Source organism: Silurus meridionalis, chromosome 8, assembly GCF_014805685.1.
Source record: "Silurus meridionalis isolate SWU-2019-XX chromosome 8, ASM1480568v1, whole genome shotgun sequence".
Taxonomy (NCBI): Eukaryota; Metazoa; Chordata; class Actinopteri; order Siluriformes; family Siluridae; genus Silurus; species Silurus meridionalis.
In genome coordinates this window covers 26,734,878-26,760,460 of record NC_060891.1, presented here as the reverse complement: position 1 = coordinate 26,760,460, position 25,583 = coordinate 26,734,878, and the positions used below count along the sequence as shown (strand labels likewise).

At 39.6% G+C, this 25,583-nt stretch overlaps 1 protein-coding gene across 4 annotated transcripts in view; it reads right to left on the bottom strand.

Annotated features, from left to right (window-relative positions):
- Window positions 1–25,583, bottom strand: part of dlgap2a (discs, large (Drosophila) homolog-associated protein 2a) — a 261,204-nt gene that overhangs the window by 164,268 nt on the left and 71,353 nt on the right. For 3 of the 4 annotated variants that reach the window (XM_046855468.1, XM_046855467.1, XM_046855469.1), the window contains exon 1: window positions 11,281–11,504. The exons of the other annotated variant lie outside the window; for it this stretch is intronic. The gene's annotated coding sequence lies outside the window, so the exon portion shown is untranslated. Of the gene's footprint in view, window positions 1–11,280; window positions 11,505–25,583 lie in introns of those variants that run through there. 4 annotated transcript variants of the gene reach the window in all.

Below are 25,583 nucleotides of genomic sequence, written 5' to 3'. Positions count from 1 at the left end.
TCTCCAGTGACCCGTGAAGCTCCTCAGATGGAGATACAGCGTGTCTGTGTATCTGGAACGGGTTTTAGAAACGTATCCCGTGTGTTCCTGTCTTACATTCGGTTTCCTGTCGGATGCTTTTCTTTTGTGTGTTTGTTTTAAAGGTGTATAATGTGTTCAAAAGCCTCCTGGTTGAAGCTCCAACATGAAGCTGGTTGAGAAGTGTGCAAAGGTTAACAAAGAACATTGTTAAAAATTGTAACACGTTTCTTGGCCATATTTTTGTTCGTTATTATCACAGTAAAACAGGAAGATAAAAAAAGTAAAACAAAAGACGAGCAAAAGGGGTGCACAAACTTTTGCATTACATCATTATCTTCAGGATCCATTCAAATGTAATGATCTCTGGAGTCATTTTAAACACAAGATCGGCTAAAGTGGGCGTCTTCTATATAAGACCCTGTAGATGTTGTGGGAGTTGCTTTTTCGGACTGTTAGAACGCTGTTATGCAACCCTATAACCTTCAGGACATGGGCAAACCTTTGTGGACACCTGACCGGAAGAACATCTCATTCAACATTTAGTCCCTATTTGCTGTTCTAACAACCTCCACTTATCCTGGAAGATGTTCCACTGGATTTTGTGGAGATTTGTGTGGAGATTTCATTTAGCCACAAGTATGTTAATAAAGTCAGGTACTGATGTAGGTGAGAAGGTGAGGAGGTTCCTGGGGTGCAGTCAGCATTCACATTCATCTCAAAGGTCTTCAATAGGATTTAGAGCTCTGTACTGTAGCAGCAGATCTTCATTGAGCTGACTGGAACAGGGTTGGGTCTCCTATTTCGGGTGAAGGAAGCATTTTTGCATTTTATCGATATGTTTTAACTCTGGAGGTTGTGCAGGTTGAGAACTCTGGTGATCAGATAATGCAATTGTATTGGGGCATACATTTCTCTAGGTGCTTTATAACAGTGTAGTAATATCTGTGACTGAGGACCTCGATCAGGAACTCATGAAGGAACCAACAGCCAAATCAAAACTTCCTAAGGAGGAGTGCTGTAACACCAAATGAAAATCGTTCAGGAAACTTGGAATTGAACAGAGTTGCGCTGATAACAAAAACGATCCTGAGATATCGAAAAGCAATAAAGCAAAAGCTAATACAGAACGTGTGGAGCATGTTCCTGATATCTGGGCTTCCTCCGGTTTCTCCGGTTTCCTCCCCACCTCCCCACGACGTGCTGCATGACGGATCTCCTGATCTAAGCTGGCAAATGCATATTGCCTAAAGGTTTAGGATTTCTACATGATTCTACATCCTGTGTGTTTTTTCTCCTTCTCACGCTCTTATTGCACCATTTCTACGAGAACAAGTCTCTAGTGAAGTTTAACTGTAGTTTAGAAAAAGATTTTGTATTGAATTAACTCATTATTGACTTTAATTTGACTCTGAATTAAAAAAAAGGCTTTGAATTGACTCTGAATCAACTTTGGATCAACTTGGGATTAATTCAATCAACTTTGGATCAACTCTTAATCAACTCTAAATAAAACAGACTCAATTTGGGATCAACTTAAAATTCTTGGAATCGATTCTGAATCAACTTCGGATCAACTTTGGTTCAACTCTAAATCACCTTGGAATCGACTCAGTTAACTTTAAATCAACTTCAAATGTTTAAAATTGACTCTGAATCAACTTTGGATTGACTCTGAATCAAATTTGAATTGAATCAATTCAATCAATTTGGGATCAACTCTAAATCAACATGGGGTCGACTTGGAAAAGACTCTGAATCAAATTGTGATTGATTCTGAATCAAATTACAACTTACTTTATCTTAACTCTAAATCAACTCAGAATCAACTCAGAATCAATTTAGAATCAACTCAATCAAGCACACCAGGTTTTTCAGTTCTTTTTTTATCTGTAACTAGTGTCCCATCATGCGTTCAGCGTTCCCAGGATAATTGCCGAATCCGTGCGTGATCCCGACTCAACCTGAACCGGATTCCTTTGTGTTAATGATCTAATGATATAATGGTTCTCGTGATTTTTCAGTTCCCAGACGAGCGAAAAAAGGCCGATCCGATTATGAAGAGAAGAGAAGACGGATGAGGAAGGAGGAATGGTCAGGCCCTTGCTTTTTCTCTGAGCACCTGACCAAGATCACAGTGGAGGTCAGGGCCATCTGTCACACAGTTTCTCTCTCTCTTTCTCTCTCTCTCGCTCTCTCTTTCTATCTCTCTCTATCTCTCTCTCTATCTCCATCTCTTTTGCCTGTTCTTTCTGTGTAGCTTTCCACCCACTCTTATCCTTTTTTTCTATCAGTCTTAGCTTCTTAGCGTTCCCCGTTCTCCCTCCCTTAGGCAGCATCCTGGAATCTGGTGAAGGAGAGCGAGTGATTGAGGAGAGAAATAGAGAAAGAAAAGAGAAAGAGAGTGAGTTATGATCAGTGTGTATGAATATGAGTAGAAGGTCATCCTTTGTTCGTCTGCCTGACCCCCGTCTTCACTTTATTTTAGTCGCAGCCGCACATATAATGACAATAAGTTAATTTTTATCCAGTTATTGTAGCGGATTCCAAAACGCACTTGGCAGAAATTGCGAATGTGGTCGCACGCCTGCAGTCTTCTGTGTTACATAACACGTGCCTGACACGTGTTTATTTCCCGCTCCGTTTCCCGCAGTGACGAAAGACACTAATTGCGTGATATTGCAGAGATTTCTGCGTTTCTTTACAGACCAGAGTGAAAAAAAAAAAACATGCTTCAAGCTTTGTGGTCTGTTTCTATATCTACACCCACACACTCATCTCTCTCTCTATCTCTCTCTCTCTCTCTCTTATTCTAGCTCTTCCTCTCCATTTCCCTCTGTCTCTCTCTTTCTTTCTATCTCCATTTCCCTCTCCCTCTCTTCCTTTCCTTGTCTTGTCTTTCTCTGTCTCTGTTTGTCTCTGTCTCTCCTTCTAGCTCTTCCTGTCTTTCTCCCTCTATCTTTCTATTTTCCCCTCTCTCCCTTTCCCCATCTCTCTTTCTTTCCCTGTCTTGTCCTTCTGTCTCTGCATGCCTCTCCTTCTAGCTCTTCCTCTCTCTCTCCCTCTATCCTTTTATTTTCCCTCTTCCTCTTGCTTTCCTCTCTGTCCCTCTTTACCTCTGTTTATCCCTGTCCTCCCTCTTTCTTTTTCTGTCTCTTCATTACTCTCTCAATCTGTCTTTCTCTCACCCTCTGTTTCTACCTGTCTCTCTCTCTCTTCTCTCCCTTTCCTCTGTCTCTCTCTCTTCGCACACGATTTCTCTCTGTCTCTCCTTTCCCTCACTCTACCGACGTGCAAAAGGAAGTGTGATTGGTACTCTTCTCTCTCTCTCTCTCTCTCTCTCTCTCTCTCTCTCTCTCTCTCTCTCTCTATCTATCTCTCTCTATCTTTGTTGCAGCGTGTGAAGGGAAGTGACTCCAGCTTTCCCACCCACAGCTTCTCCCTCACCTGCATCCCCGTCTACATCTCTTTCTTGTCCTCGTTAAGACATGCGCCGCATGCTGACAAACACACTCACGCAGTCCTTCAAGCATCCACCCACACACACACACACACACACACACACACACACATCTAAGAAGCTCCTTCGTTGCTTGGCACGTATGCAAAGCGATGCAAGAATCGCAGACTCCGCTGCCTAGCTACGTCTCCATAGCAACAAGAGCAGCGCATCCCTGTGCAGTACAGTGGAAGTGAAGAGGAATTTAAAGAGATTATAAAAAAATATAATACCGAAGAGAGGGAGAGAGAGAGATAGAGATTTTAGGAGAAGAGCAGAATTCATTACCCGGATACTGTTAATCTTTCCAAAACATGGTCTCCTTTTTCAGCACTTCACACAGTTTCTTTTTCTCACGGACTCAAGAGCTGCTCGTTTTTCCCGAACACGTGCTCGCTCATACACACCTCCAGCTTCATTCAGGAGGCAGCTGCTTGATGGGCTGCAATACTGAGCGCTAATTACACTCCTCACATAAAACAGCCCATTAGTGTTCAGCCTCGTGGGCAGCAGGGGGACGGATCAGGTGTTAACGCTGCACCCAGTCATTCTGAAAACTTTTCCTGTCACTCTTTCATTGTATCTCACTGAGACGTAGTTTGTCCTGCAGGTTTAGGGCTGCTTCACGGTTCCACATCCTGTGTGTGTTTTTTCGTCTACTTATGCTCCTATAGCATAAGTTCGCTTGCAGCATTTAGTGCATGTTCATCATATTCTGGTGTCTTCTTCTTCTTCTTCTTCTGGGTCTTTATGGTAGATGACACAATTGCGCTGTGGTGCATCCAAAACAACTCTCCAGAGACGCTCTTTGTTCAAAAAGATTTCTAGTGATTTAACTGCATTAAAGAAAGAGATTTAACTTGATACTGTATCAACTTGGGATTGACGTGGAATAGACTCTGAATCAAATGAAAAATGGATTTGAATTGACTCTAAATCAAATTAGGATTCATTTGAATTAGACTCTGCATCAACTTGAGATCGTCTTGGAATCGACTCAGAATCAAATTGGGATCGACTTGTAATCGAGTCTGAAGCAAATGAAAAAATGGCTTTGTCTCGACTCTGAATCAAATTAAAATCGACTTAAAATTGACTCTGAATCAAACAGGGATTGACTCGAAATCTACTCTGAATCAAATAGGTATTGACTTGGAATTGACTCTGAATAAAAAAATTGTGGCTTTGATTGACTTTGAAACAACTCTGAATCAATTCGGGATCAACAATGAATGAACTTGGGATCATTTGGATTTGACTCCGAAATTAAATTGGGATTGACTTGGAATTGACTCTAAATCAAATAAGGATTCATTTGAATTAGACTTTGCATCAACTTGAGATCGTCTTGAAATCAACTCAGAATCAAATTGGGATCGACTTGTAATTGACTCTGAATCAAATAGGGATTGACTCGAAATCTAATCTGAATCAAATAGGGATTGACTTGGAATTGACTCTGAATCAAATAACTGTGGTTTTGATTGATTGAGGATTGACTTTGAAACAAGTCTGAATCAATTTGGGATCGACTACGAATGAACTTGGTATCACTTGGATTTGACTCTGAATCAAATAGGGATTGACTTGGAATTGACTCAAAATCAACTTGGGATCAACTCTAAATCAAATCCTACTCATCCTGGAATCATTTAAAACAGCTCTTCTGGGTTTTCTTTTGGGGTTTTTTATTTGTTTTATTAATGTTATGTTTTTTATGTGAGCTTTTAAACACTAAACCATGAGACCCAACCTGAACCCAATGAATGAGCTCTAGGGAGTGTGTAGGAAATGTGGTCAGGTGAACCAAAATAGAAAAGATATATTTACATTTCTACACACACCTGAAAAAGAGGTTTTCCTCTTTAGTTTATTTAGTTACAAAACAAACCCAACCAAATCAAATCGTTGTCTTAGAAATCGACTTGTAGAGCAAACATGGTTTTATCAGAGGGGGCGGAGCCTGATCACCATTTCCATCCCAGCCCATAGAGAGCCCTAAGAATTACAAACAGCCCCTTTCAGGTTTTTCTGCTATTAACCGGAACGATAGGACTTCCATGTTGCGACTAAAATAGGGGCCAGGTTTTATTTCTGAACGTAAAAGCGGCACCCGCGCTGCTTTCTCCAGCACCCACGCAGCTGCTATTTGAACAGAAAGCATTACTCATTGTGTCTTAATGACAGACACGGGCTTCACAGAGACGTTTCAGAAAATCCGTCTGAAAACACACTGCTCCTTTCGTTCTGAGTGTGTTTATCTCTGAAGATTGAACAAGTGTTTTGTCTCTTCCCTGTCAATTCATTGGCTTAGCCTCTTTTTTGATGGTACTGTAGCACGTTTGCCCTCAACTTGCCAGGTTGTTATAAAGAGCCTTAGGGCAGAGTTCGCTAAAATCTTACAATCTACTTTACGAAGAGGAGGTCAGGATTTAAAAGGAATTTTCCTCATCCACTCTCTCAGCCCTCAATGACCCAATCAGCTGCTTGTTTTATTGATTTCGATACAAATGCAAATCCAGGAACATTAGTACTTCTAAAGGAATGGAGATAGTGGGTGTTTGGACCAGACTGTGAGCAGAAGTGAGCCAGAGTGTGTCAGAGCTGACCTCTGGCTTCAGATCTCTACATTCCTGTATCTATCCAATAAAAATGAACTGAAGATATTATGCACACTTGATATACATGTATACCAATACTTGATAAACCATTAATACTTACTCTGTACCTATTAAATGCTTAATGGTAATAGTGGTTATTGTGGTGGTGATATTGCTTATAGTGGAGGTGAAAGTGATGGTGATGGTGGTTATAATGGTGGTTATAGTTCAGGTTATATTGGTTATAGTGGTGGCTATAGTGGAGGTGATAGTGATTACAGTGAGGTGATTATAGTAATAGTGATAGTGGTTTTAGTGGTTAAAGTGGTGGTTATAGTGGGGGTGATATTCATTATAGTGAAGGTAATTATAGTGATAGTGGTTATAGTGGTGGTTATAGTGATGGTGATAGTGGTTATAATGGTGGTTATAGTGATGGTGATAGTGGTTATAATGGTTATAGTGGTGGTTATAGTGGTGGTTATAGTAATAGTGAAAGTGGTTAAAGTGGTGGTGATTTTGGTTATAGTGGTGGTTATAGTAATAGTGATAGTGGTTATAGTGGTGGTGATTGTGGTTATAGTGGTGGTTTTAGTGGTTATAGTGGTGGTTATAGTAATAGTGATAGTGGTTATAGTGGTGGTGATTGTGGTTATAGTGGTGGTGATTGTGGTTATAGTTGTGAGTATAGTAACGGTGATAGTGGTTATAGTGGTGGTGATTGTGGGTATAGTGGTGGTTATAGTAATAGTGAAAGTGGTTAAAGTGGTGGTGATTTTGGTTATAGTGGTGGGTATAGTAATAGTGATAGTGGTTATAGTTGTGGTGATTGTGGTTATAGTGGTGGTTATAGTAATAGTGATAGTGGTTATAGTGGTGGTGATTGTGGTTATAGTAATGGTTATAGTGGTTATAGTGGTGGTGATAGTGGTTATAGTGGTGGTGATAGTGGTTATAGTGGTGGTTATAGTAATAGTGATCGTGGTTATAATGGTGGTGATAGTGGTTATAGTGGTGGTGATTGTGGTTATAGTGGTGAAAGTATTAATCTTTTCACAGAGATTTTAACAAAATTGCAAAAAAATTCCAACTAAACCATTTCATTTTCAATACATCAAAAGTTTTACATAATAAGAGTCGAGTCGAACTCACAGACACTCACAGAGCCTCTGGAATTGACAGACAGTTTAAGTGAACGCTAATCAAAACCGATGACCCGCGACAACGACAACAAACAGAGGTATTTAATCAGTCTCATGAGGTCGTGACCTGAGACAATTCAATCATCTTAACATGAGTACAGGAGAGAAGAGAATACAGCCGGACAAGCTGAATGCTAACTCATCAGAGCTGGGTCAACACGGCTGTGATTAGCGCTGAGCACAGAGACGGCCGACTGAAGACGTATGCACGAGAGTGTAATGTGTTTGACAAGTGCACATATTTTTGCCGGTCACACACATACACACACACACACACCTTTGTCCTTTGTTCACCTCCTGAGATGTAATGAATCTATGTTTTGGTCTACGCTAATGCTATGCTTATTTAAAACAATTACTATTACATGCCTCACTCTGAGTTAGTGAAATGCACTGATTCAAGTTCACATTCAGGTCAAAACCTATAGTATATGACAAGTGAACAAACCTATTTTGTTAGCATGTGGCTAATTGGCTCTGCACTTACTGACGGAGCTATTTTTAGAGGGTTTTTTCCCCTTGATAAATGAATGAGTCTTGTAGCTGAGCTGGGTCGGTTGTTGCATGCGTTTGATTAATTTATTCTTTCCTTTGATTAGCATTTTCATTATGGTACGGAAAAGCAGACACGCTCATCAGAGTTCGCTGTGAATCGCAGCTCAAGTGTAGAAATGTTAATGTGCAGATTCCGGGTGCAAACTCCCTATTATTATTTTTGACTCAATAATTAATGTTACTTAATGTTCAAAGTTCCACTAAGAGCAAGGAGGTTCCCACAATCTCATGGACTTCCAGAACCACTGTTTGGCTTTTATACCTTAGACTTACATCCTTGTCCAAACCTTAGACCGTTTACCAGGAGAACACTAAGAGTGTTCTCACACCGCAGAGGCACCCTGAAATGTAGCTCAGTGCAAGCAGTCCTCAAAAAAACATGAACCAGGAAGTAGCTTGCTTCTGATCTGCTTGTTCACTCAGATCCTGGATCCCCACTGAGCTGCACAGTCGGGGGGTGTTTTCTTATTAACACACCTTTTTAAAATGCTTTCACACCTCCTCCAACTCATTCAGACTCTCCATAATTGTCTGATCATTTGTTTAAAGTCTTTCAGAAGCAGAGAAAAGCTTCAAGCCGTTTGGTTCTAATGAAGGTTAAAGTGGATGGAGGTTAAAGATGCTGCAATTGTAGTGCCACAATTACCACCACTACTACACCCTTTATTACCACCATTACTACAACTACTACCACCACAACCACTACGACTACGACTACCACCACCACAACCACCACTACTATCACCCTTATTACCACCACTACTAACTCTAGCACTTCCACCATCCCATCACTATAGCCATAATTTCCACGACCACTACTACTACCACTACTACAACCCTTAGTACCACCATTTCCACCACTACTACCACCCTTATTACCATCGTTTCCACCACCACTACTATAACTCCAGCACTACCACCACTACTACTATTCCATATATACAGTACAGACCAAAGGTTTGGACACACCTTCTCATTCAAAGAGTTTTCTTTATTTTCATGACTATGAAAATTGTAGATTCACACTGAAGGCATCAAAACTATGAATTAACACATGTGGAATTATATATGGAATTATATACATAACAAAAAAGTGTAAAACAACTGAAAAATGTCATATTCTAGGTTCTTCAAAGTAGCCACCTTTTGCTTTGATCACTGCTTTGCACACTCTTGGCATTCTCTTGATGAGCTTCAAGAGGTAGTCACCTGAAATGGTCTTCCAACAGTCTTGAAGGAGTTCCCCGAAAGATGCTTGGCACTTGTTGGCCCTTTTGCCTTTACTCTGCGGTCCAGCTCACCCCTAAACCATCTCGATTGGGTTCAGGTCCGGTGACTGTGGAGGCCAGGTCATCTGGCGCAGCACCCCATCACTCTCCTTCTTGGTCAAATAGCCCTTGATGCCTTCAGTGTGACTCTACAATTTTCACAGTCATGAAAATAAAGAAAACTCTTGAGAAGGTGTCCAAACTTTTGGTCTGTACTGTATATTTATATAAAACCACATCTATCACCAGCACTACAACTACCAAAACTAACACCATTACCACCAGCACTACCACCATTACTAGTACTGCCACCACTACCTCCATTACCACCACCAGCAATATCACCAAGACAAACACCATAACCCCCACATTACTTTCACTACTCCCTCCACCACCAACACTATCACTTCCATCACTATAACCACTATTACCATCACTACCACCAGCAATACATCCATCACCACTAACACCATTACCACCACCAAATCCAGTACTACCAGTACCACACTACCACCATTACCACCACTACCAGCAGCACTACCACTACTACAACTCCCTTCATTACCGCTACTTCCACCACCCCTACCACCACTTTTACCCCTACGTTTTTTACAGGACTACCTTCACTACCACCCCTATAATCACTACCACCACAGCGACTACCACAAACACAACCATTATAACCAATGCCTCGACTAATACCACTAAAACTTCTACCAATACCACCATTGGCCAATAAACCTGATTCTGATTCTGATTTTGATTCTGATTATATCCACTTCTTCAGGCTCATCTCTACCAGCACCCCTACCACCACCATCTAAATGAACCTTTAGGGTCAAAGCTCCTCCTTCAGCTCTTCTCTTTTATATGAAGGACAAGGAGAAAGATGTTGACCAGGTTCTTATTCTAACGACCCACTGATTCTAAGAGACTTGAGTCTGCCATTTCCCTCCATTTTTGTTTCAATATGCTGAAATACTGGACTACAGACTCGTGTCTTACATTTTGGCAAGGGTTAGTGAAAATGTGCAAGCGAGGATTCGACGGATCAATAATCATGCTCCTGGGCCCTCATGATGTGAACTCGCAACCTTCTGGATGATACAGACCCCGAAAATGCTGAGTTTACACTTAAGGCCATGTGTGAAGACTGCTAATAGCCCCTAGAGGATGGAAATGCTGATGTCCAATGTTGTACATTTGTAAATCCTTTGGGGAGATGAAATGCAAACCGCCTCAGGACGAAGGGCTTCGATCTATCGATGAGGAAGACATCTTTCTTATAAATCAGCAGCGAGTGAGAGAGTGCATGAGCGCAGTCAGGACATTTGAAGAAGAAGCGATGATGAGGGGGACACAGAGAGGGGTTACGAGGACCGGGATTCTCCCGGAAAGGACTGTCGTCATTCTTAGAGTGATCACACTCTGTCAGAGTGGCTGTTTAATATCCCGCATGTGTATGTGTGTGTGTGAGAGAGAGGGATGAAGAGGGGAGGATGCACTGCAGAGACAGAGCAAGCGTTTGGACCTGCAGTGCTCCTTCTCCTTCTCGCTAGAAGATAAGGCATTTCGACACTTACACACTCACACACAAGGCGGAGAGCCACCACATACTGTACCCACTATTACAATAATGCAAGGAGGAATCAAAGCCACTGTACACTATTGATTCCGTCAGCCACTATGCATCGGGAATCACAGCCACTATTTTCTTCCTTTCCTTTTTTTATTTTAACACACACACACATACAAGCAGCGTCCGCCAAAGTTCACACACACTCGTGTCCTCGGAAAATCTCTGGCTTCTCCGAAAGCATGATTCGGAAGACTAACGAGGACCAAGTTCACGTGTCTGTGGAGTCTCGCTGCACTGTCTGCAGTTCCACTCGTTATTGGAAAAAAAAAACCTGAAATGAAATATAAAACAGGAGACACACTGTTGTCCTCTCTAACACGTCATGTACCTGTTCGACATGAGCGCAGAGGAAGTACAAGTGATGGAGATATAAATAAAGAGAGAGAGAGGGAAAGAGGGAGGAGAAAGTGAGGAGAGAGAGAGAGAGCTCCAGCTGTGGACAATGAGAAGAAAACAGCAGGAAGGATGGAAGGAAGTAAAAGCTTCAGCAACGACTCACCTGTCAGCGGAGTTCTTCAGGGCTACCATGTGGGTCCGTTCGCATTTTTTCCCTGTTTCGATGATAGTCATGGGTGTGGATGGATTCTCTCTCTCTCTCTCTCTCTCTCTCTGTCTCTCTCTCTTTTCCTCTTTTGATATTGAAAGCTCCCTGTTTCTCTTTACTTAATCGTCCTTCTATCATCCAGAACCTCCCCTTTTCATTTCTTTTCCCCAAGAGCGAGCGAGAAAGAAAAAAAAAAAAAAAGAAAACGCGGGAGGATGCGGCGCCCTCCGTGGAGGAGTAGCTATCGGCTCGGAGTCTAAAGCTCCACTGCAGCAGAGCAGAGCGGGAGCGTGGAACACACACACACACACACACACACACACACACACACACACACACACACACACACGGTTGGACTGATCTACGGATGCACAGGCAGGCTGAAAACCTGGAGCTGGAGTAGCATGCTGCAAACATGCACCTCTCTGGCTGTCCCTCACGGCTAAAAATAACTCGTTCCTCCAAAAACTCTACAGTGATAAACATTATATGGGCCAAAATTTTGTGGACACCTGACCGTATGATTGGCATGAGTTTTATGGACATCCCAGTATGTTTTTTTCCCCATTTGCTATTAAAGCTTCACTCTACTGAAAAGATGTTCTAGATTGATGTGAGATTTATTCAGCCTTAAGGGTGTAAGGCATGTACTGATGTAATTGAGGTGAGGAGGCCTGGGATGCGTTTAGCGTTCCCATTTATCCCAACAGGGTTGAGGTCAGAGTTCTCCAAACCATATAAAAAAAAAGGAGGAGGTCCTTCATAATGGGCACATGCACTTTACAGAGAAGTGAAATTCTTTCTTAGCATATTACAGTAATGTTAGGAAGCTGGGGTCAGAGTGCAGGGTCAGCCATGAAACAGCGTATACCACTGGAGCACAGAAGGTTAAGGGCCTTAGTCAAGAGCCCCAAGAGTGGCAGCTTGATGTTACTGGGGCTTGAAACCCCAACCTTCTGATCAGTAACCCAGAGCATACTGAGCTACACTGCAGCTGTATCTATCTACCTTCCCTACAGCTACCACTTTATTCCATATCTTCATGTGGACGTGTTCAATTGAAGATAAAATTTCATTCTACCGCATCTAAAGATGTTTTGTACAATTGTGTGCCTCCGACTTTGTTGCGTTAGGTTTTGTTCAGGATTCACCACCCAATTTAAGCAGATAATACACAATTCAAGATAAAGAGCTAAAGCATAGTGAAGATCAATCTGGCTACACCTTCAATATAAATGAGTAAGCCCCGCCCCCACTTCACACTTTACATGAGACTAACACAACTCTTGATTACTCACCTTAGAGAACTACAACACTACAGAATAGATAATACTATACAATATAACAACGCAAATAACAACTCAAGAACGAACTGAGTTAAGCAGATAATACACAAAAGTCAGAATCCTCCCTTAACAGAAGAGAAAAAGATCAAGAGTTAAAGAACATACTAAAGCAACAAATACGGCGTCTGTAATCTGGATCAGCATTTGACAGGAGGTGCATCCGAACCCAAACAGGCATCCAACCCTGGACGTTAGTTTTCCAAACAGGTCTCGTCCTCTTTATACAGTTTTGAATAAATGAAACCCATTATTATCATACGTTATATACGTTCTACATATCGTTCATGTTAAAATTAAAAAATTAAAAAATTAAAATTAAAATAATTTATAACATACTGCCCCTTTAAATTGCTTGCTTTAATGTTCTAATAGGTTTGTAAAAAAAAAAAAAAAAAAAGAAAAGAAAAAACTACAGGATCCTATGAGTGATTTTCTATTTATTATTTAATTAATTACACTTTATTTTATATCTATTTTTGACTTTCGCAGCTAAAAAAATTTCATTGTGATTAAATGTAAGGGTGGACTTAGAGATTTTTGTACTCTGACACCCTAGAAATCATCAATACAAGATAGTCTGGACTTCATTTGAATACTAGAACATGATTGGCTGTTACGTTTTTATGATACAACAACACTCTTACATCGTCTGAATCACTCACGTCAGACGTTTTTATAATTCACAAGTCATTAATGCTGCCATTAAATGACAGATCATATATATCCGGTCATAAACATGCATCATATTGCGAGAAATGACCGATTTCTTTCGCTCTTTCAATCTCAAATAAAGTACACGTGACTGTGACTGAGTTTATAACACGTATAAAGGTCATGTGACCTACTAACAATTGACTGGCTTCAACAGTACAGTTTGTGCTGTTACAGGAGAATACGCAATAATAGTGTGGTGGGCCGGAGCGTAGGGAGTTTTTTTCCTCGGCTGCATTTCCTGATGTCCTAATCTCCATTTTGCTGTTATAATGATCTCCACTCTTCTGGGAAGGTGTTCCACTAGATTTTTAAGTGTGCTTGTGAAGATTGTGAAGATTCATTCAATTACATGGATGTTAGTAAAGTTGGTCTCTTAGTGGACATTGGACTTCTGCTTAAAAGATCATAAGTTCAAATCTTGGCCCTGCCAAGCAGCCACTGTTGGGCCCTTGAGCAAGGCCCCTAAGCCTTAACTGCTCAGTTGTATCAATGCGACTATTGTAAGTCGCGCTGGATGAGGAAGTCTGCCAAATGCTGTAATTAGAAGTGGAAGTAGGAAAAGTCAGGTAGTGATGGAGGTGAGGTGAGGAGGCCTGGGTTGCATTCAGCGTTCACATTTATCATGTTCAATAGGGTTTAGAGCTCTATAGCAGGAAGAGCTTCCACTCCAACCCATGGAAAGCATATTTGCATTTACATTTACGGCATTTGTCAATTATATCTTTGATATAACAGTAGTTCAGAGTTAAGGGCCTTGCTCAAGGGGCCCAGCAGTGGTTTGGCTGGGATTAGAACTCACAACCTTCTGATGAGAAATCAGACATCTTTGCTTTGTGCACAGGGTCATTGCCATTCTTAAAAAAATCAGAGTGTGTGTGTAACTCAAAAAGATATAAATCAGGTAGAAAAGCTCATTTATACCTTTATTTAAAAATAAAGATAGAAATCTGCTGCTATACCACATGCACAATCATCGCTATTTCTTTCAGCACACGTTATTCAACATGGCCAAAACTATCGGGACACCTGACTTTTCCAGCTATACACACTGCTTTCCCGAACTGTTACCACAAAGTTGGAGGCACCCAGTTGAATAGGACAATTAAATCACTTGAATTACGAGACCCAAACCTGTTCCAGCATGACGATGACCCTGTGCACAAAGCGAGCTCCTAGATGATATGCTTTATATGTTTTGGAGTGGAAGATCTCCTGCTATAGAGCTCTAAAATCTATTGAGATAAATGTGAACATTGACTCCACCCCAGGCCTCCTCACCTCACCTCACCTGCACCGGTACCACTTTACTAACACCATTGTGGCCTAAAGAATCTCCACAAATCCCCACAAAATCCTATTGTGAATGAAGAATAGAGACCAAATGTGGAATGAGATGTTCAAAAAGAAGCACATATTAAGGTTTCCATACACTTTTGTCCACAGTGTCAGCAATTACAGACCAATCAGAATCCAGAATTCAGCAGCGTTGAGATTAAAGCAGCGGTCAGCATTCAGATACATTGTAGAATTCTCCGGAACGTCTTATACGGCCCCTGTAGTTCTTATATGTTTAATAAATGAAGGGTGTGTGTATATTATGCATTAATGCCTGGTATTATTCATAAGACCGATCCAGAGGATCACTGCAGCAGCTGTTATAAGGCTAAAGGTGTTAGCTTTACAAGCTAATATTAGGCTAGTATAAAAGAGCACTGCTTTAATTGAATATTTAAAAAATTTAACAAATTTTTCGAAACATTCTCCATTTCTTTTCCATCCTTCCTTTCGTTCTCTCTCTCTCTATTTTTTTGGTTTCCCAATCTCCTTCTCCTCCCGCAGCAGTGATACACTCCTACACACAGCATCTCTGTGTTCATTCTTCACCCCATGCAGTCTCCATCATATGTGAACGCCAACTCAGGCAGGAAGTGACATCATGCTACTGTTTGGGCCCAAACATGGCCAACTTCCTTGGCTCTCGCCTTTTGCTGTTCTGGACAAGAAACTAATGAAAGCACATGGGAACACATATAAATGAGTGCGGGTTACACACACACACACACACACACACACACACACACACACACACACACACACTTAACAAATTAGCACACAGCCTTTAAAATGTACACACTTTTAAAGCATCCATCTGCTTTGGCTAATCACTCCTACGTCCTCAATACTGTGTGTGTGTGTGTGTGTGTGTGTGTGTGTGTGTGTGTGTGTCTGTGTGTGTGTGTGTGTGTGTCTACCAGAGCAACTTCACTCACAGGATTTTTTGGTACGCTGCATAATTCATGCCTCTGTTACTGACAGGTGAGTTAAACAGCATCGGACAGTAACGGCTTTTAGGCCGAGCGTCCTAACACAGCCCTTCAATGTCATACGAACATGCAGTTTTTTATGAACACACACACACACGAATCATGCGTCTCCATGATTAACGCTGACAGTCAGGATGGATAAGCTGCCAAACAAAACATGCGGCCTGGCCAAGAGCGAGCGGCCGATGTGCCGTTAGCATGCTAATGCGCTGATGCGGGACGGACAGCATATCAGATACAGCGCTGCCTAACTGAAGGCCAGACGTTTAGGGTCCCGGAGTGTGTACACGCTACTCACGTCTTGATGGTGTCCTGTATCTGAAAAGCTTCATGTCTTCGTGTCAAGGAATCAAGTGACACTGGAGACTCCTTCCATGTATTCCTTACACACACACACACACACACACACACACACACCTTACATATTCTTAATACATTTCATACACACACACCTCAGACACTCCTCATACATTTCCCATATATGCCTAAAATATATATTTCCAATACATTTCTTACACATTCCTCATATATGCATCACATATTTCTCACACACTCCTCACACACTTCTCACACATTCCTAGTATATATTACTATTATATACCTCACACACTCCTCAAACACTTCTTACACATTCCTAATATTACTAATATATACCTCACACACTCCTCACACACTTCTCACACATACCTATTATATATTACTAATATATACCTCACACATTCCTCACACACTCCTCACACATTTCTAGTATATATTACTATTATATACCTCACATACTCCTCACACATCCCTAATATATATATTTTTATTACATACCTTAGACACTTCTCACACACTCCTCACACATTCCTAATATATATCACTAATATATACCTCACACATTCCTCACACATTTCTAATATATATCACTAATATATACCTCACACATTCCTCACACATTTCTAATATATATCACTAATATATACCTCACACATTTCTCACACATTTCTTATATATATTTTTATATACACCTTAGACACCCCTCACACACTCCTCACACATTCCTAATATATATCACTAATATATACCTCACACATTCCTCACACATTTATAATATATATCACTAATATATACCTCACACATTTCTCACACATTTCTTATATATATTTTTTATATACACCTTAGACACCCCTCACACACTCCTCACACATTCCTAATATATATCACTAATATATACCTCACACATTTCTCACACATTTCTTATATATATTTTTATATACACCTTAGACACCCTCACACACTCCTCACATTCCTAATATATATCACTAATATATACCTCACACATTCCTCACATTTCTAATATATATTACTATTATATACCTCACATACTCCTCACACATTCCTCACACATCCCCAATATATATTTTTAATACATACCTTAGACACTCCTCACACACTCCTCACACATTCCTAATATATATCACTAATATATACCTCACACACTCCTCACACATTCTAATATATATCACTAATATATACCTCACATTCCTCACACATTTCTAATATATATCACTAATATATACCTCACACACTCACACATTTCTAATATATATCACTAATATATACCTCACACACTCCTCACACATTTCATATATATATTACTAATATATACCTCACACACTCCTCACACATTCCTAATATATATCACTAATATATACCTCACACTCCTCACACATTCTAATATATATCACTAATATATACCTCACACATTCCTCACACATTTCTAATATATATCACTAATATATACCTCACACATTCCACAAACATTTCTAATATAAATCACTAATATATACCTCACACACTCCTCACACATTTCATATATATATTACTAATACATACCTCACACACTCCTCACACATTTCTAATATATATCACTAATATATACCTCACACATTCCACAAACATTTCTAATATATATCACTAATATATACCTCACACATTTCTCACACATTTCTAATATATATATTTTTAATACATACCTTAGACACTCCTCACACATACCTCACACACCTCACACATTCTAATATATATCACTAATATATACCTCACACATTCCTCACACATTTATAATATATATCACTAATATATACCTCACACATTTCTCACACATTTCTTATATATATTTTTATATACACCTTAGACACCCTCACACACTCCTCACACATTCCTAATATATATCACTAATATATACCTCACATTTCTCACACATTTCTTATATATATTTTTATATACACCTTAGACACCCCTCACACACTCCTCACACATTCCTAATATATATCACTAATATATACCTCACACATTCCTCACACATTTCTAATATATATTACTATTATATACCTCACATACTCCTCACACATTCCTCACACATCCCCAATATATATTTTTAATACATACCTTAGACACTCCTCACACTCCTCACACATTCCTAATATATATCACTAATATATACCTCACACACTCCTCACACATTCCTAATATATATCACTAATATATACCTCACACATTCCTCACATTTCTAATATATATCACTAATATATACCTCACATTCCTCACACATTTCTAATATATATCACTAATATATACCTCACACTCCTCACATTTCATATATATATTACTAATATATACCTCACACACTCCTCACACATTCCTAATATATATCACTAATATATACCTCACACACTCCTCACACATTCCTAATATATATCACTAATATATACCTCACACATTCCTCACACATTTCTAATATATATCACTAATATATACCTCACACATTCCACAAACATTTCTAATATAAATCACTAATATATACCTCACACACTCCTCACACATTTCATATATATATTACTAATACATACCTCACACACTCCTCACACATTTCTAATATATATCACTAATATATACCTCACACATTCCACAAACATTTCTAATATATATCACTAATACATACCTCACACACTCCTCACACATTTCTAATATATATCACTAATATATACCTCACATTCCACAAACATTTCTAATATATATCACTAATATATACCTCACACACTCCTCACACATTTCTAATATATATCACTAATATATACCTCACACATTCCTCACACATTTCTAATATATATCACTAATATATACCTCACACACTCCTCATATACTCCTCACACATACCTCACATTCCTCAAACATTTCTAATATATATCACTAATACATACCACACACCCTCCTCACACATTTCTAATATATATCACTAATATATACCTCACACATTCCTCACACATTTCTAATATATATCACTAATATATAACTTACACGCTTCGCACACATTCCTAATATATATTTAGTAATATATAAGTATATATACCTCACACACTTCTCATACATTCCGCACACACACACACACACAAAACACACACAAAACACACACACACACACACACACACACACACACACACACACACACACACACACACACACACACCTAACACATTCCTCATACACACCTCACACATTCCTCATAACTGTAACTCCGCCTCCCTCCTGGTTTGATTTGTAATTACTGTGAATGTGATCCAGGTACTGAAAGTCATGTGACGTGCAGTGGGTTGTGGGAAATGTAAACCCAGCCCATAATCCTGACACTTTAAGTGTTTGTTACCAGAACGAGTGAGAGCTTAGCTAGCAAACCTATTTTATAAAAACTATACACATGATCCCTCTGGAGATTTTTAAATCATTTACAGTCAAAAATTCCTGATCATAAGCCTGGAGCTTGCAGCCAGTATCCATGCAGTATCTCTGGGTGGAGCAAAATGCGGAGAAAGATGAGTTTTAAGGATTTTGGGTTAAAACTCCAGAGTTATTGTGTCAGGCTGCGAGGGTAAAACTTCTGTCACACCAGGAGAACAAGGTTACGTTTTCAGCGGGTTGGACGGAGACTCGACACGGAGGAGAAAAAAGGCTCAGCTAGTGCACATAAATCACATCTCCCAATAATACTCATTTCACGGGTCACACACCCACAGCGGACAATCTCTGTTCCGCCGGCAGGCGAGTAACGCCTGATCCCCTTATTCCAACATTAAACACCCCCCACCACCACACACACACCTACACACACTATGAATATTTATGAAATATTACTCCCATCAGGATTTACCACTGAACTGTGCATTACTATAAATAAACATCTCCATGACTACACAGTGCATTCAGCCTCTAGCACTTCATAGCACTGCATTCTCAATTCTGATTGGTTGGCCTATCCTATAGAGCTTCGTTCTGTAATGCCACACGTTTGCAACTGAAATGGAAGGAGCCTCCAGTATCAGTAGATCTTCATCTCCAGGACAGATGAGTTCGGTTTCTCTGTACCATGTGACCATCTGGGTTTAAGGTTGAGAAAGAAACAGAGAAGCTGCTGAAGATGTCGAAACTGTTTATTCTAAAACAGCAAACGATTATTGTAACTATAAACGGAAAAAAAATGGTTGCAGGATGAAAGGAATTGAACCCTTTATTACACTGCCACTGTGCTGATTATGTTCCAACACGGAATGTAGTGGATTATTAGTGAGAGAGAGGGAGGGAGAGAGGGAGTAGAGAGGTAGAGAAGCAGAAAGGTTGAAACGATAAAGAGGGGATAGAGGTAGAGAGTGGGAGTGAGAAGAGGAGAGAGGTAGAGTGGGGGAAAGAGGTAGATAGATAGATAGATAGATAGATAGATAGATAGATAGATAGATAGATAGATAGATAGATAGACAGACAGACAGACAGACAGACAGACAGACAGACAGACAGACAGACAGACAGACAGACAGACAGACAGATAGATAGATAGATAGATAGATAGATAGATAGATAGATAGATAGATAAAGGAATCGGTAGAGGTAAAGGTAGAGAGGGGTGTGAGGTAGAGAAACAGAGAGAGGTAGAGAAAGGGATAGATGTAGCAAAAGGGAGAAATGTAAAGAGAGGTAGAGAGGTAAAAGAGGGAGATAGGTAAAATAGAAGAAGAGGAAGAGAACAGAAGAGAATGAAACAGTGACAGAGAGGGGGAGCGGTAGAGGAAGAAAAGAATAGGAGAGAATGAATATGCAAGCAGAGAGAGAAAGAGAGAGAGAGAGAGAGAGAGAAGCTGAGGAGGAGAATGGGAGAGAAGTGGGGAAAAGAGATTGAGAGGAAGAGAGAGAGAGAGAGAGAGAGAGAGAGAGAGAGAGAGAGAGAGAGAGAGAAGCTGAGCAGGAGAATGGGACACGTCTTTCTGACAGCAGACGTTCTTCCTGGATTCCTGGATGCCACATGTGCTATATCGGCAAAAGTATTGGGACACCTGACTTTTTCAGCCATATGTGGTTTTCCTTCAAACTCCACAAACTTGGAACACAATTGCATAGGACGCCTTTGGATGTTGCAGAATAAAATGTTCCCTTCTCTTAATCTAAACCTGTTCCAGCATCACAATACCCCTGTGCACAGATCCAACTCCATGAAGATCTGCTTTCCATGGGTTGAAGTGGAAGATCTCCAGGCCTCCTCACCTCACCTACATCAGTACCTGACTTTAACACCCCTCGTCTATACAGTGAAGCAATTAATTTTGTGCCTAAAGGCATTTATAAAAAAAATCACCAGATAAGTTCAACCACGTGAATAAATCCTCCATAGAGCTCAGTAAGGTCGTTAAAAAATGTCTACAATAGCTGCTTTAATATGAATAGAGCCGGATCTGGATGTTACCATGGTTACTGTTGTTCATAAGCAAACTACGTGTGCGTTCAACCCTCTGAACTCACGCCTGAACTCCTTCCAGCCAATCTCAACTTGAAGCAGCAGAGACCAAATCACTTCACTGTTCTCAAACTGTGTCCTCTCAATGTTACGATCTAAAATAAAGGTTCATTACATAATTAGATGCTTTGGGGAATATAATTGACTAGGCAATCTGTTTCACCCCCAGGCCTTCAGTGGTGTCCTACCGGCATCAATCCACCTCTTAATACCATCATTATGATGCCACGGCTACAAAAGCTAACATAAGTTCAGTAGAACAGAGCGCTGCATCACACATGGGAATCTCATACAGTAAGAATGTCAATACTAAAGCAAGAAACCCAATAAACCCAATTCTGCGCGTCTCCTTTCACTGTAGCCGCAACTGTACCTCCCGCGTACATCATCTCCAGCAGAAGCATCCAGCTTTTCTTGTAAAATCCATCTTGTAAACGTCCTTAAAAGTGCGACCAAAACAATCTCGTCTCCTTCAGTCATTGCGGAATGACAAACAGCTATCAAATCCACACGGATATATTTCAGTGCTCACAGAGCTAGCATTACAGCAATACAGTACACGATGTGACAGCTGAAATTTGATTGGATAGAAACTCAAACGTAAAACGTTATGAAATGAAGAGATCGGACTATTGGATATATATATATATTTCTATGGACAAAAATATATAAAAATGTAAGTCAGTGATTCAAAAAAAATGCTTGCTGGCCCCAATGGCTTTCCACTTGTTTTAACTATAGCTATTTTTAAGTTATTGTGCTATATTCATTCGTTTTATTAAAAAAATACTTCGAAAATAGTTTTGTTCGCTTCTGTACACTAAAGGTTAGGTTTTACACTGACTTTTTTTTTATTTGGTTCCTGAAAAACATAGTTATTCAAAAACGATGAAAAAGCAGGAGCCACATGTCTGTCAATCTGGACGTCTATAAGTATTAACATTCCCTATAGATGGTGCTGCGGCCTTGGGGCACTTTGTCAGTTGGCAGCGGACCAGAACATTCAGCATTTCACTGGTGATTAAAGCAGCTCATTTAGCACAGCAAGGTGAAAGAAAGGGATGAGGACATTTTATAGATCCATACATCTGATCAAACATCAGAAAACAGAACACTGAGCTTCAAGATGCTAAATATTCTCAAAAGGGTTTTTCTGTAATGAAAAAAAAAAAAAACAATAGGGACCCAAGCAGGTGTTTCATCACTGAGGTTAAGTGTTGCATTAGGCTGAAGGCGTAATGACGCCGAGGCGATGAAACTGTCTGAGTCGTTTAAAAAAAATAAACGAAGCCAAACATCAGATTGTACCGTCTAGCCGTCAGCTGGTAAGTTCATAAACGCCTCATAACCTCTACTAGCTTTATGAACGCTATCATGAAGGGCATGAAGATTCGAATGCTAGGAATCTGATACATGAATAAAACGATAGACCGGATCAGACAAATCTCAGGTGGATATTTAGGATGGACAAAAAAATATCAGACGCAAAAGACGAATAAACATGAAACTGCATTACAAATACAGAGGTCCATAGGATTTAGACTATTGGGCAATGTGAAAGCTCCAGTGTGATGCTCACCCTTGTGGTTCTGGTAGTTTGGAAAACTTAATGTCAAGTCAGGAATGCGATAGTTATTAGTTATTTTCAGCTCACGGTATTCGTAACTACTGTGCATCAACCTTATACAGTCGCCTCGAACTTTCTTAACTTAACACTACTCATAAAGACTGCACTGTACATTAATGTGTACATACTGTACACTTACATTGTTTCCCATGATATCCTGTAGTCCACACTTGCAGTTATAATAAGCTCCACTAGTGAAATATCTTCCCAGAAGAGTGGAGGTTATTGTAAGAGCAAATGGGGACTCAATGTGTAATGGGATGTTCAAAAAGAAGCAGACATGAATCTTATGGTCAGGTCTCCACACACATACATAGCGTGGATGGATTTTACTATGCAGAACTATTTGTTTTCTTTTGTATTGCAATTTTTATCCAAAATGTCCACCAAAGGTCTACTCTCTGCCACCAAAAAATGGCTTGACTTTTTTTTTTTTACCATTTTACCCAATTTGATCCTAATTAACTCGTACACAATTCCTACTTCGACAGTTAGGCTGCGTCTACCAGCTCACGTCAAACAGTCTGTGAGGTCGAAGGCCAGCGGCGCTGCGTCTGAAACCAGCTGGTGCATGTTTTTCCAGACGGCTGCTTGTGCTACATTATAAAGCAAACGAGCACTTTTGGAGAATTGCAGCAAACTGCCTTTTCTGCATACTTGAGCAAAAATCACGTAGGCAATTTCCTCGAATCAGCGTGACTGACAAGGGATCAAAAGGAACACCATCTTTTCACCCAGTGGGAAGGGCAAATGTGGCTTTCTTGAAATCTGGGGCATAGATGCTTATAGATCCTTAGACCACTCTAAACACTGCATGTACTCTGTTTCTTTACAGAATAAATAATGGTTCCGTTGGAGACGGTGGATTTCTTACGACCGATCTTAATACAAAAATGTTGATATCCTCGGCCACACCCACACGAATGAAATTTCTACACAATTCGAACTGAAACACCAAATTGAAGTATAATTAGAAACAAAATGGGCAAATTCAGGGACTTTATATACTTCCTGTGAATATATTTACTGCAAATGGCTTTTGACATTGTGTTTATACCATAAATATAAAAAAAAAAATTAATATTTAAGACTGCATTTCTGAGCATTAACAGAAATATGTTTTAAAATTGTATACTAGCAACACAATTGACCAATCAATACTTTATTTCGATATATATATATATAAAGATATATATTTGATATATCTGTTCCATAGCCCTGAGCAAATCATCCCCAATAGGCTAAGATTACAATTCTCCAACAAACGGAATATAAAATAATATCACAATATAAAATTTCCTATAGAAATAACGACAACCTCAATTCCAGTTGGCACGCTGTGTATAATGTAAATAAACCAGAATGCAATGATTTGAAAATCTCATAAAACCATATTTTATTCATAATAGAACAGAAAAGAATACCAAATGTTAAAATTCTAATGAAGAAATAAGGTCATTTTAATTTTGATGGCTGCAACACGTCTCGAAAGTTGGAATGAGGCAACACAATTCTGGAAAAATTAAGTGATATTAAAATTATACAGTTGTAGAAACATTTTGCAACTAATGAGGCTAATTGACAGCAGGTCAGTAAAATGATTGGGATTAAATAGTGTATCTTTTAAGTAGAAAATATCTTTTAAGTAGAGACTCAGAAGTAAAGATGGGTGGAGCTTCACCATTCTCTGAAAGACTGTCTACAAATTGTGGAATAATTAACATTTCAGGATAATGTTCCTCAACATCAAATTGCAAAACAGTTGAATATTTTATCATTATACAGTACATAATATTATCAAAAGTTCTGTGTGATCTTCGGGCCCTCAGGCGGCACTGCATTAGAAACAGTTATAATTCTGGAATGGAAATCACTGCGTGGGGTCAGGAACCTTCAGAAATCAATGTCTTTAATGCTTGAACATGAAACACCAGCACCCTCTCTGGGCAAAAGCTCATTTAAACTTAGTTTACTAAGGCAAATCATGATATGAAAAACACAACAAAGGAGACCCAGAACTGTTGATCAGCTAGAATCCTGCATTTGTTAGAAATGCATTTAAAAACTTTGTGCTAATAGTTTGGGGAGGAACCACATATGGTTGGAAAATTGAGGTGCCCCATTATGTGAGTAGAAAAGTGAAGAGTTGTTGGAGTAAATCTGAAAAAAGATATATGCAAATATATATTTAGATAACAAATGATTTTGAGGGAAAACCAAAGCCAATACTGTTTCTCTATAAATAAAAGCTCCAATCGCTAGCTGACCTTGGGATAACGTGTCCCAGAATGACCCAGAAATCATAATAATGATTTTTAACTGTAAATTGGCAGGCAGCATAGTGTTGGCATTCATTCGCACCCAAGTGGCATGAACTCAGAAAGACATGCCAGTTACTGAGTGAAAAACAGCAGCACCCTTTTCAG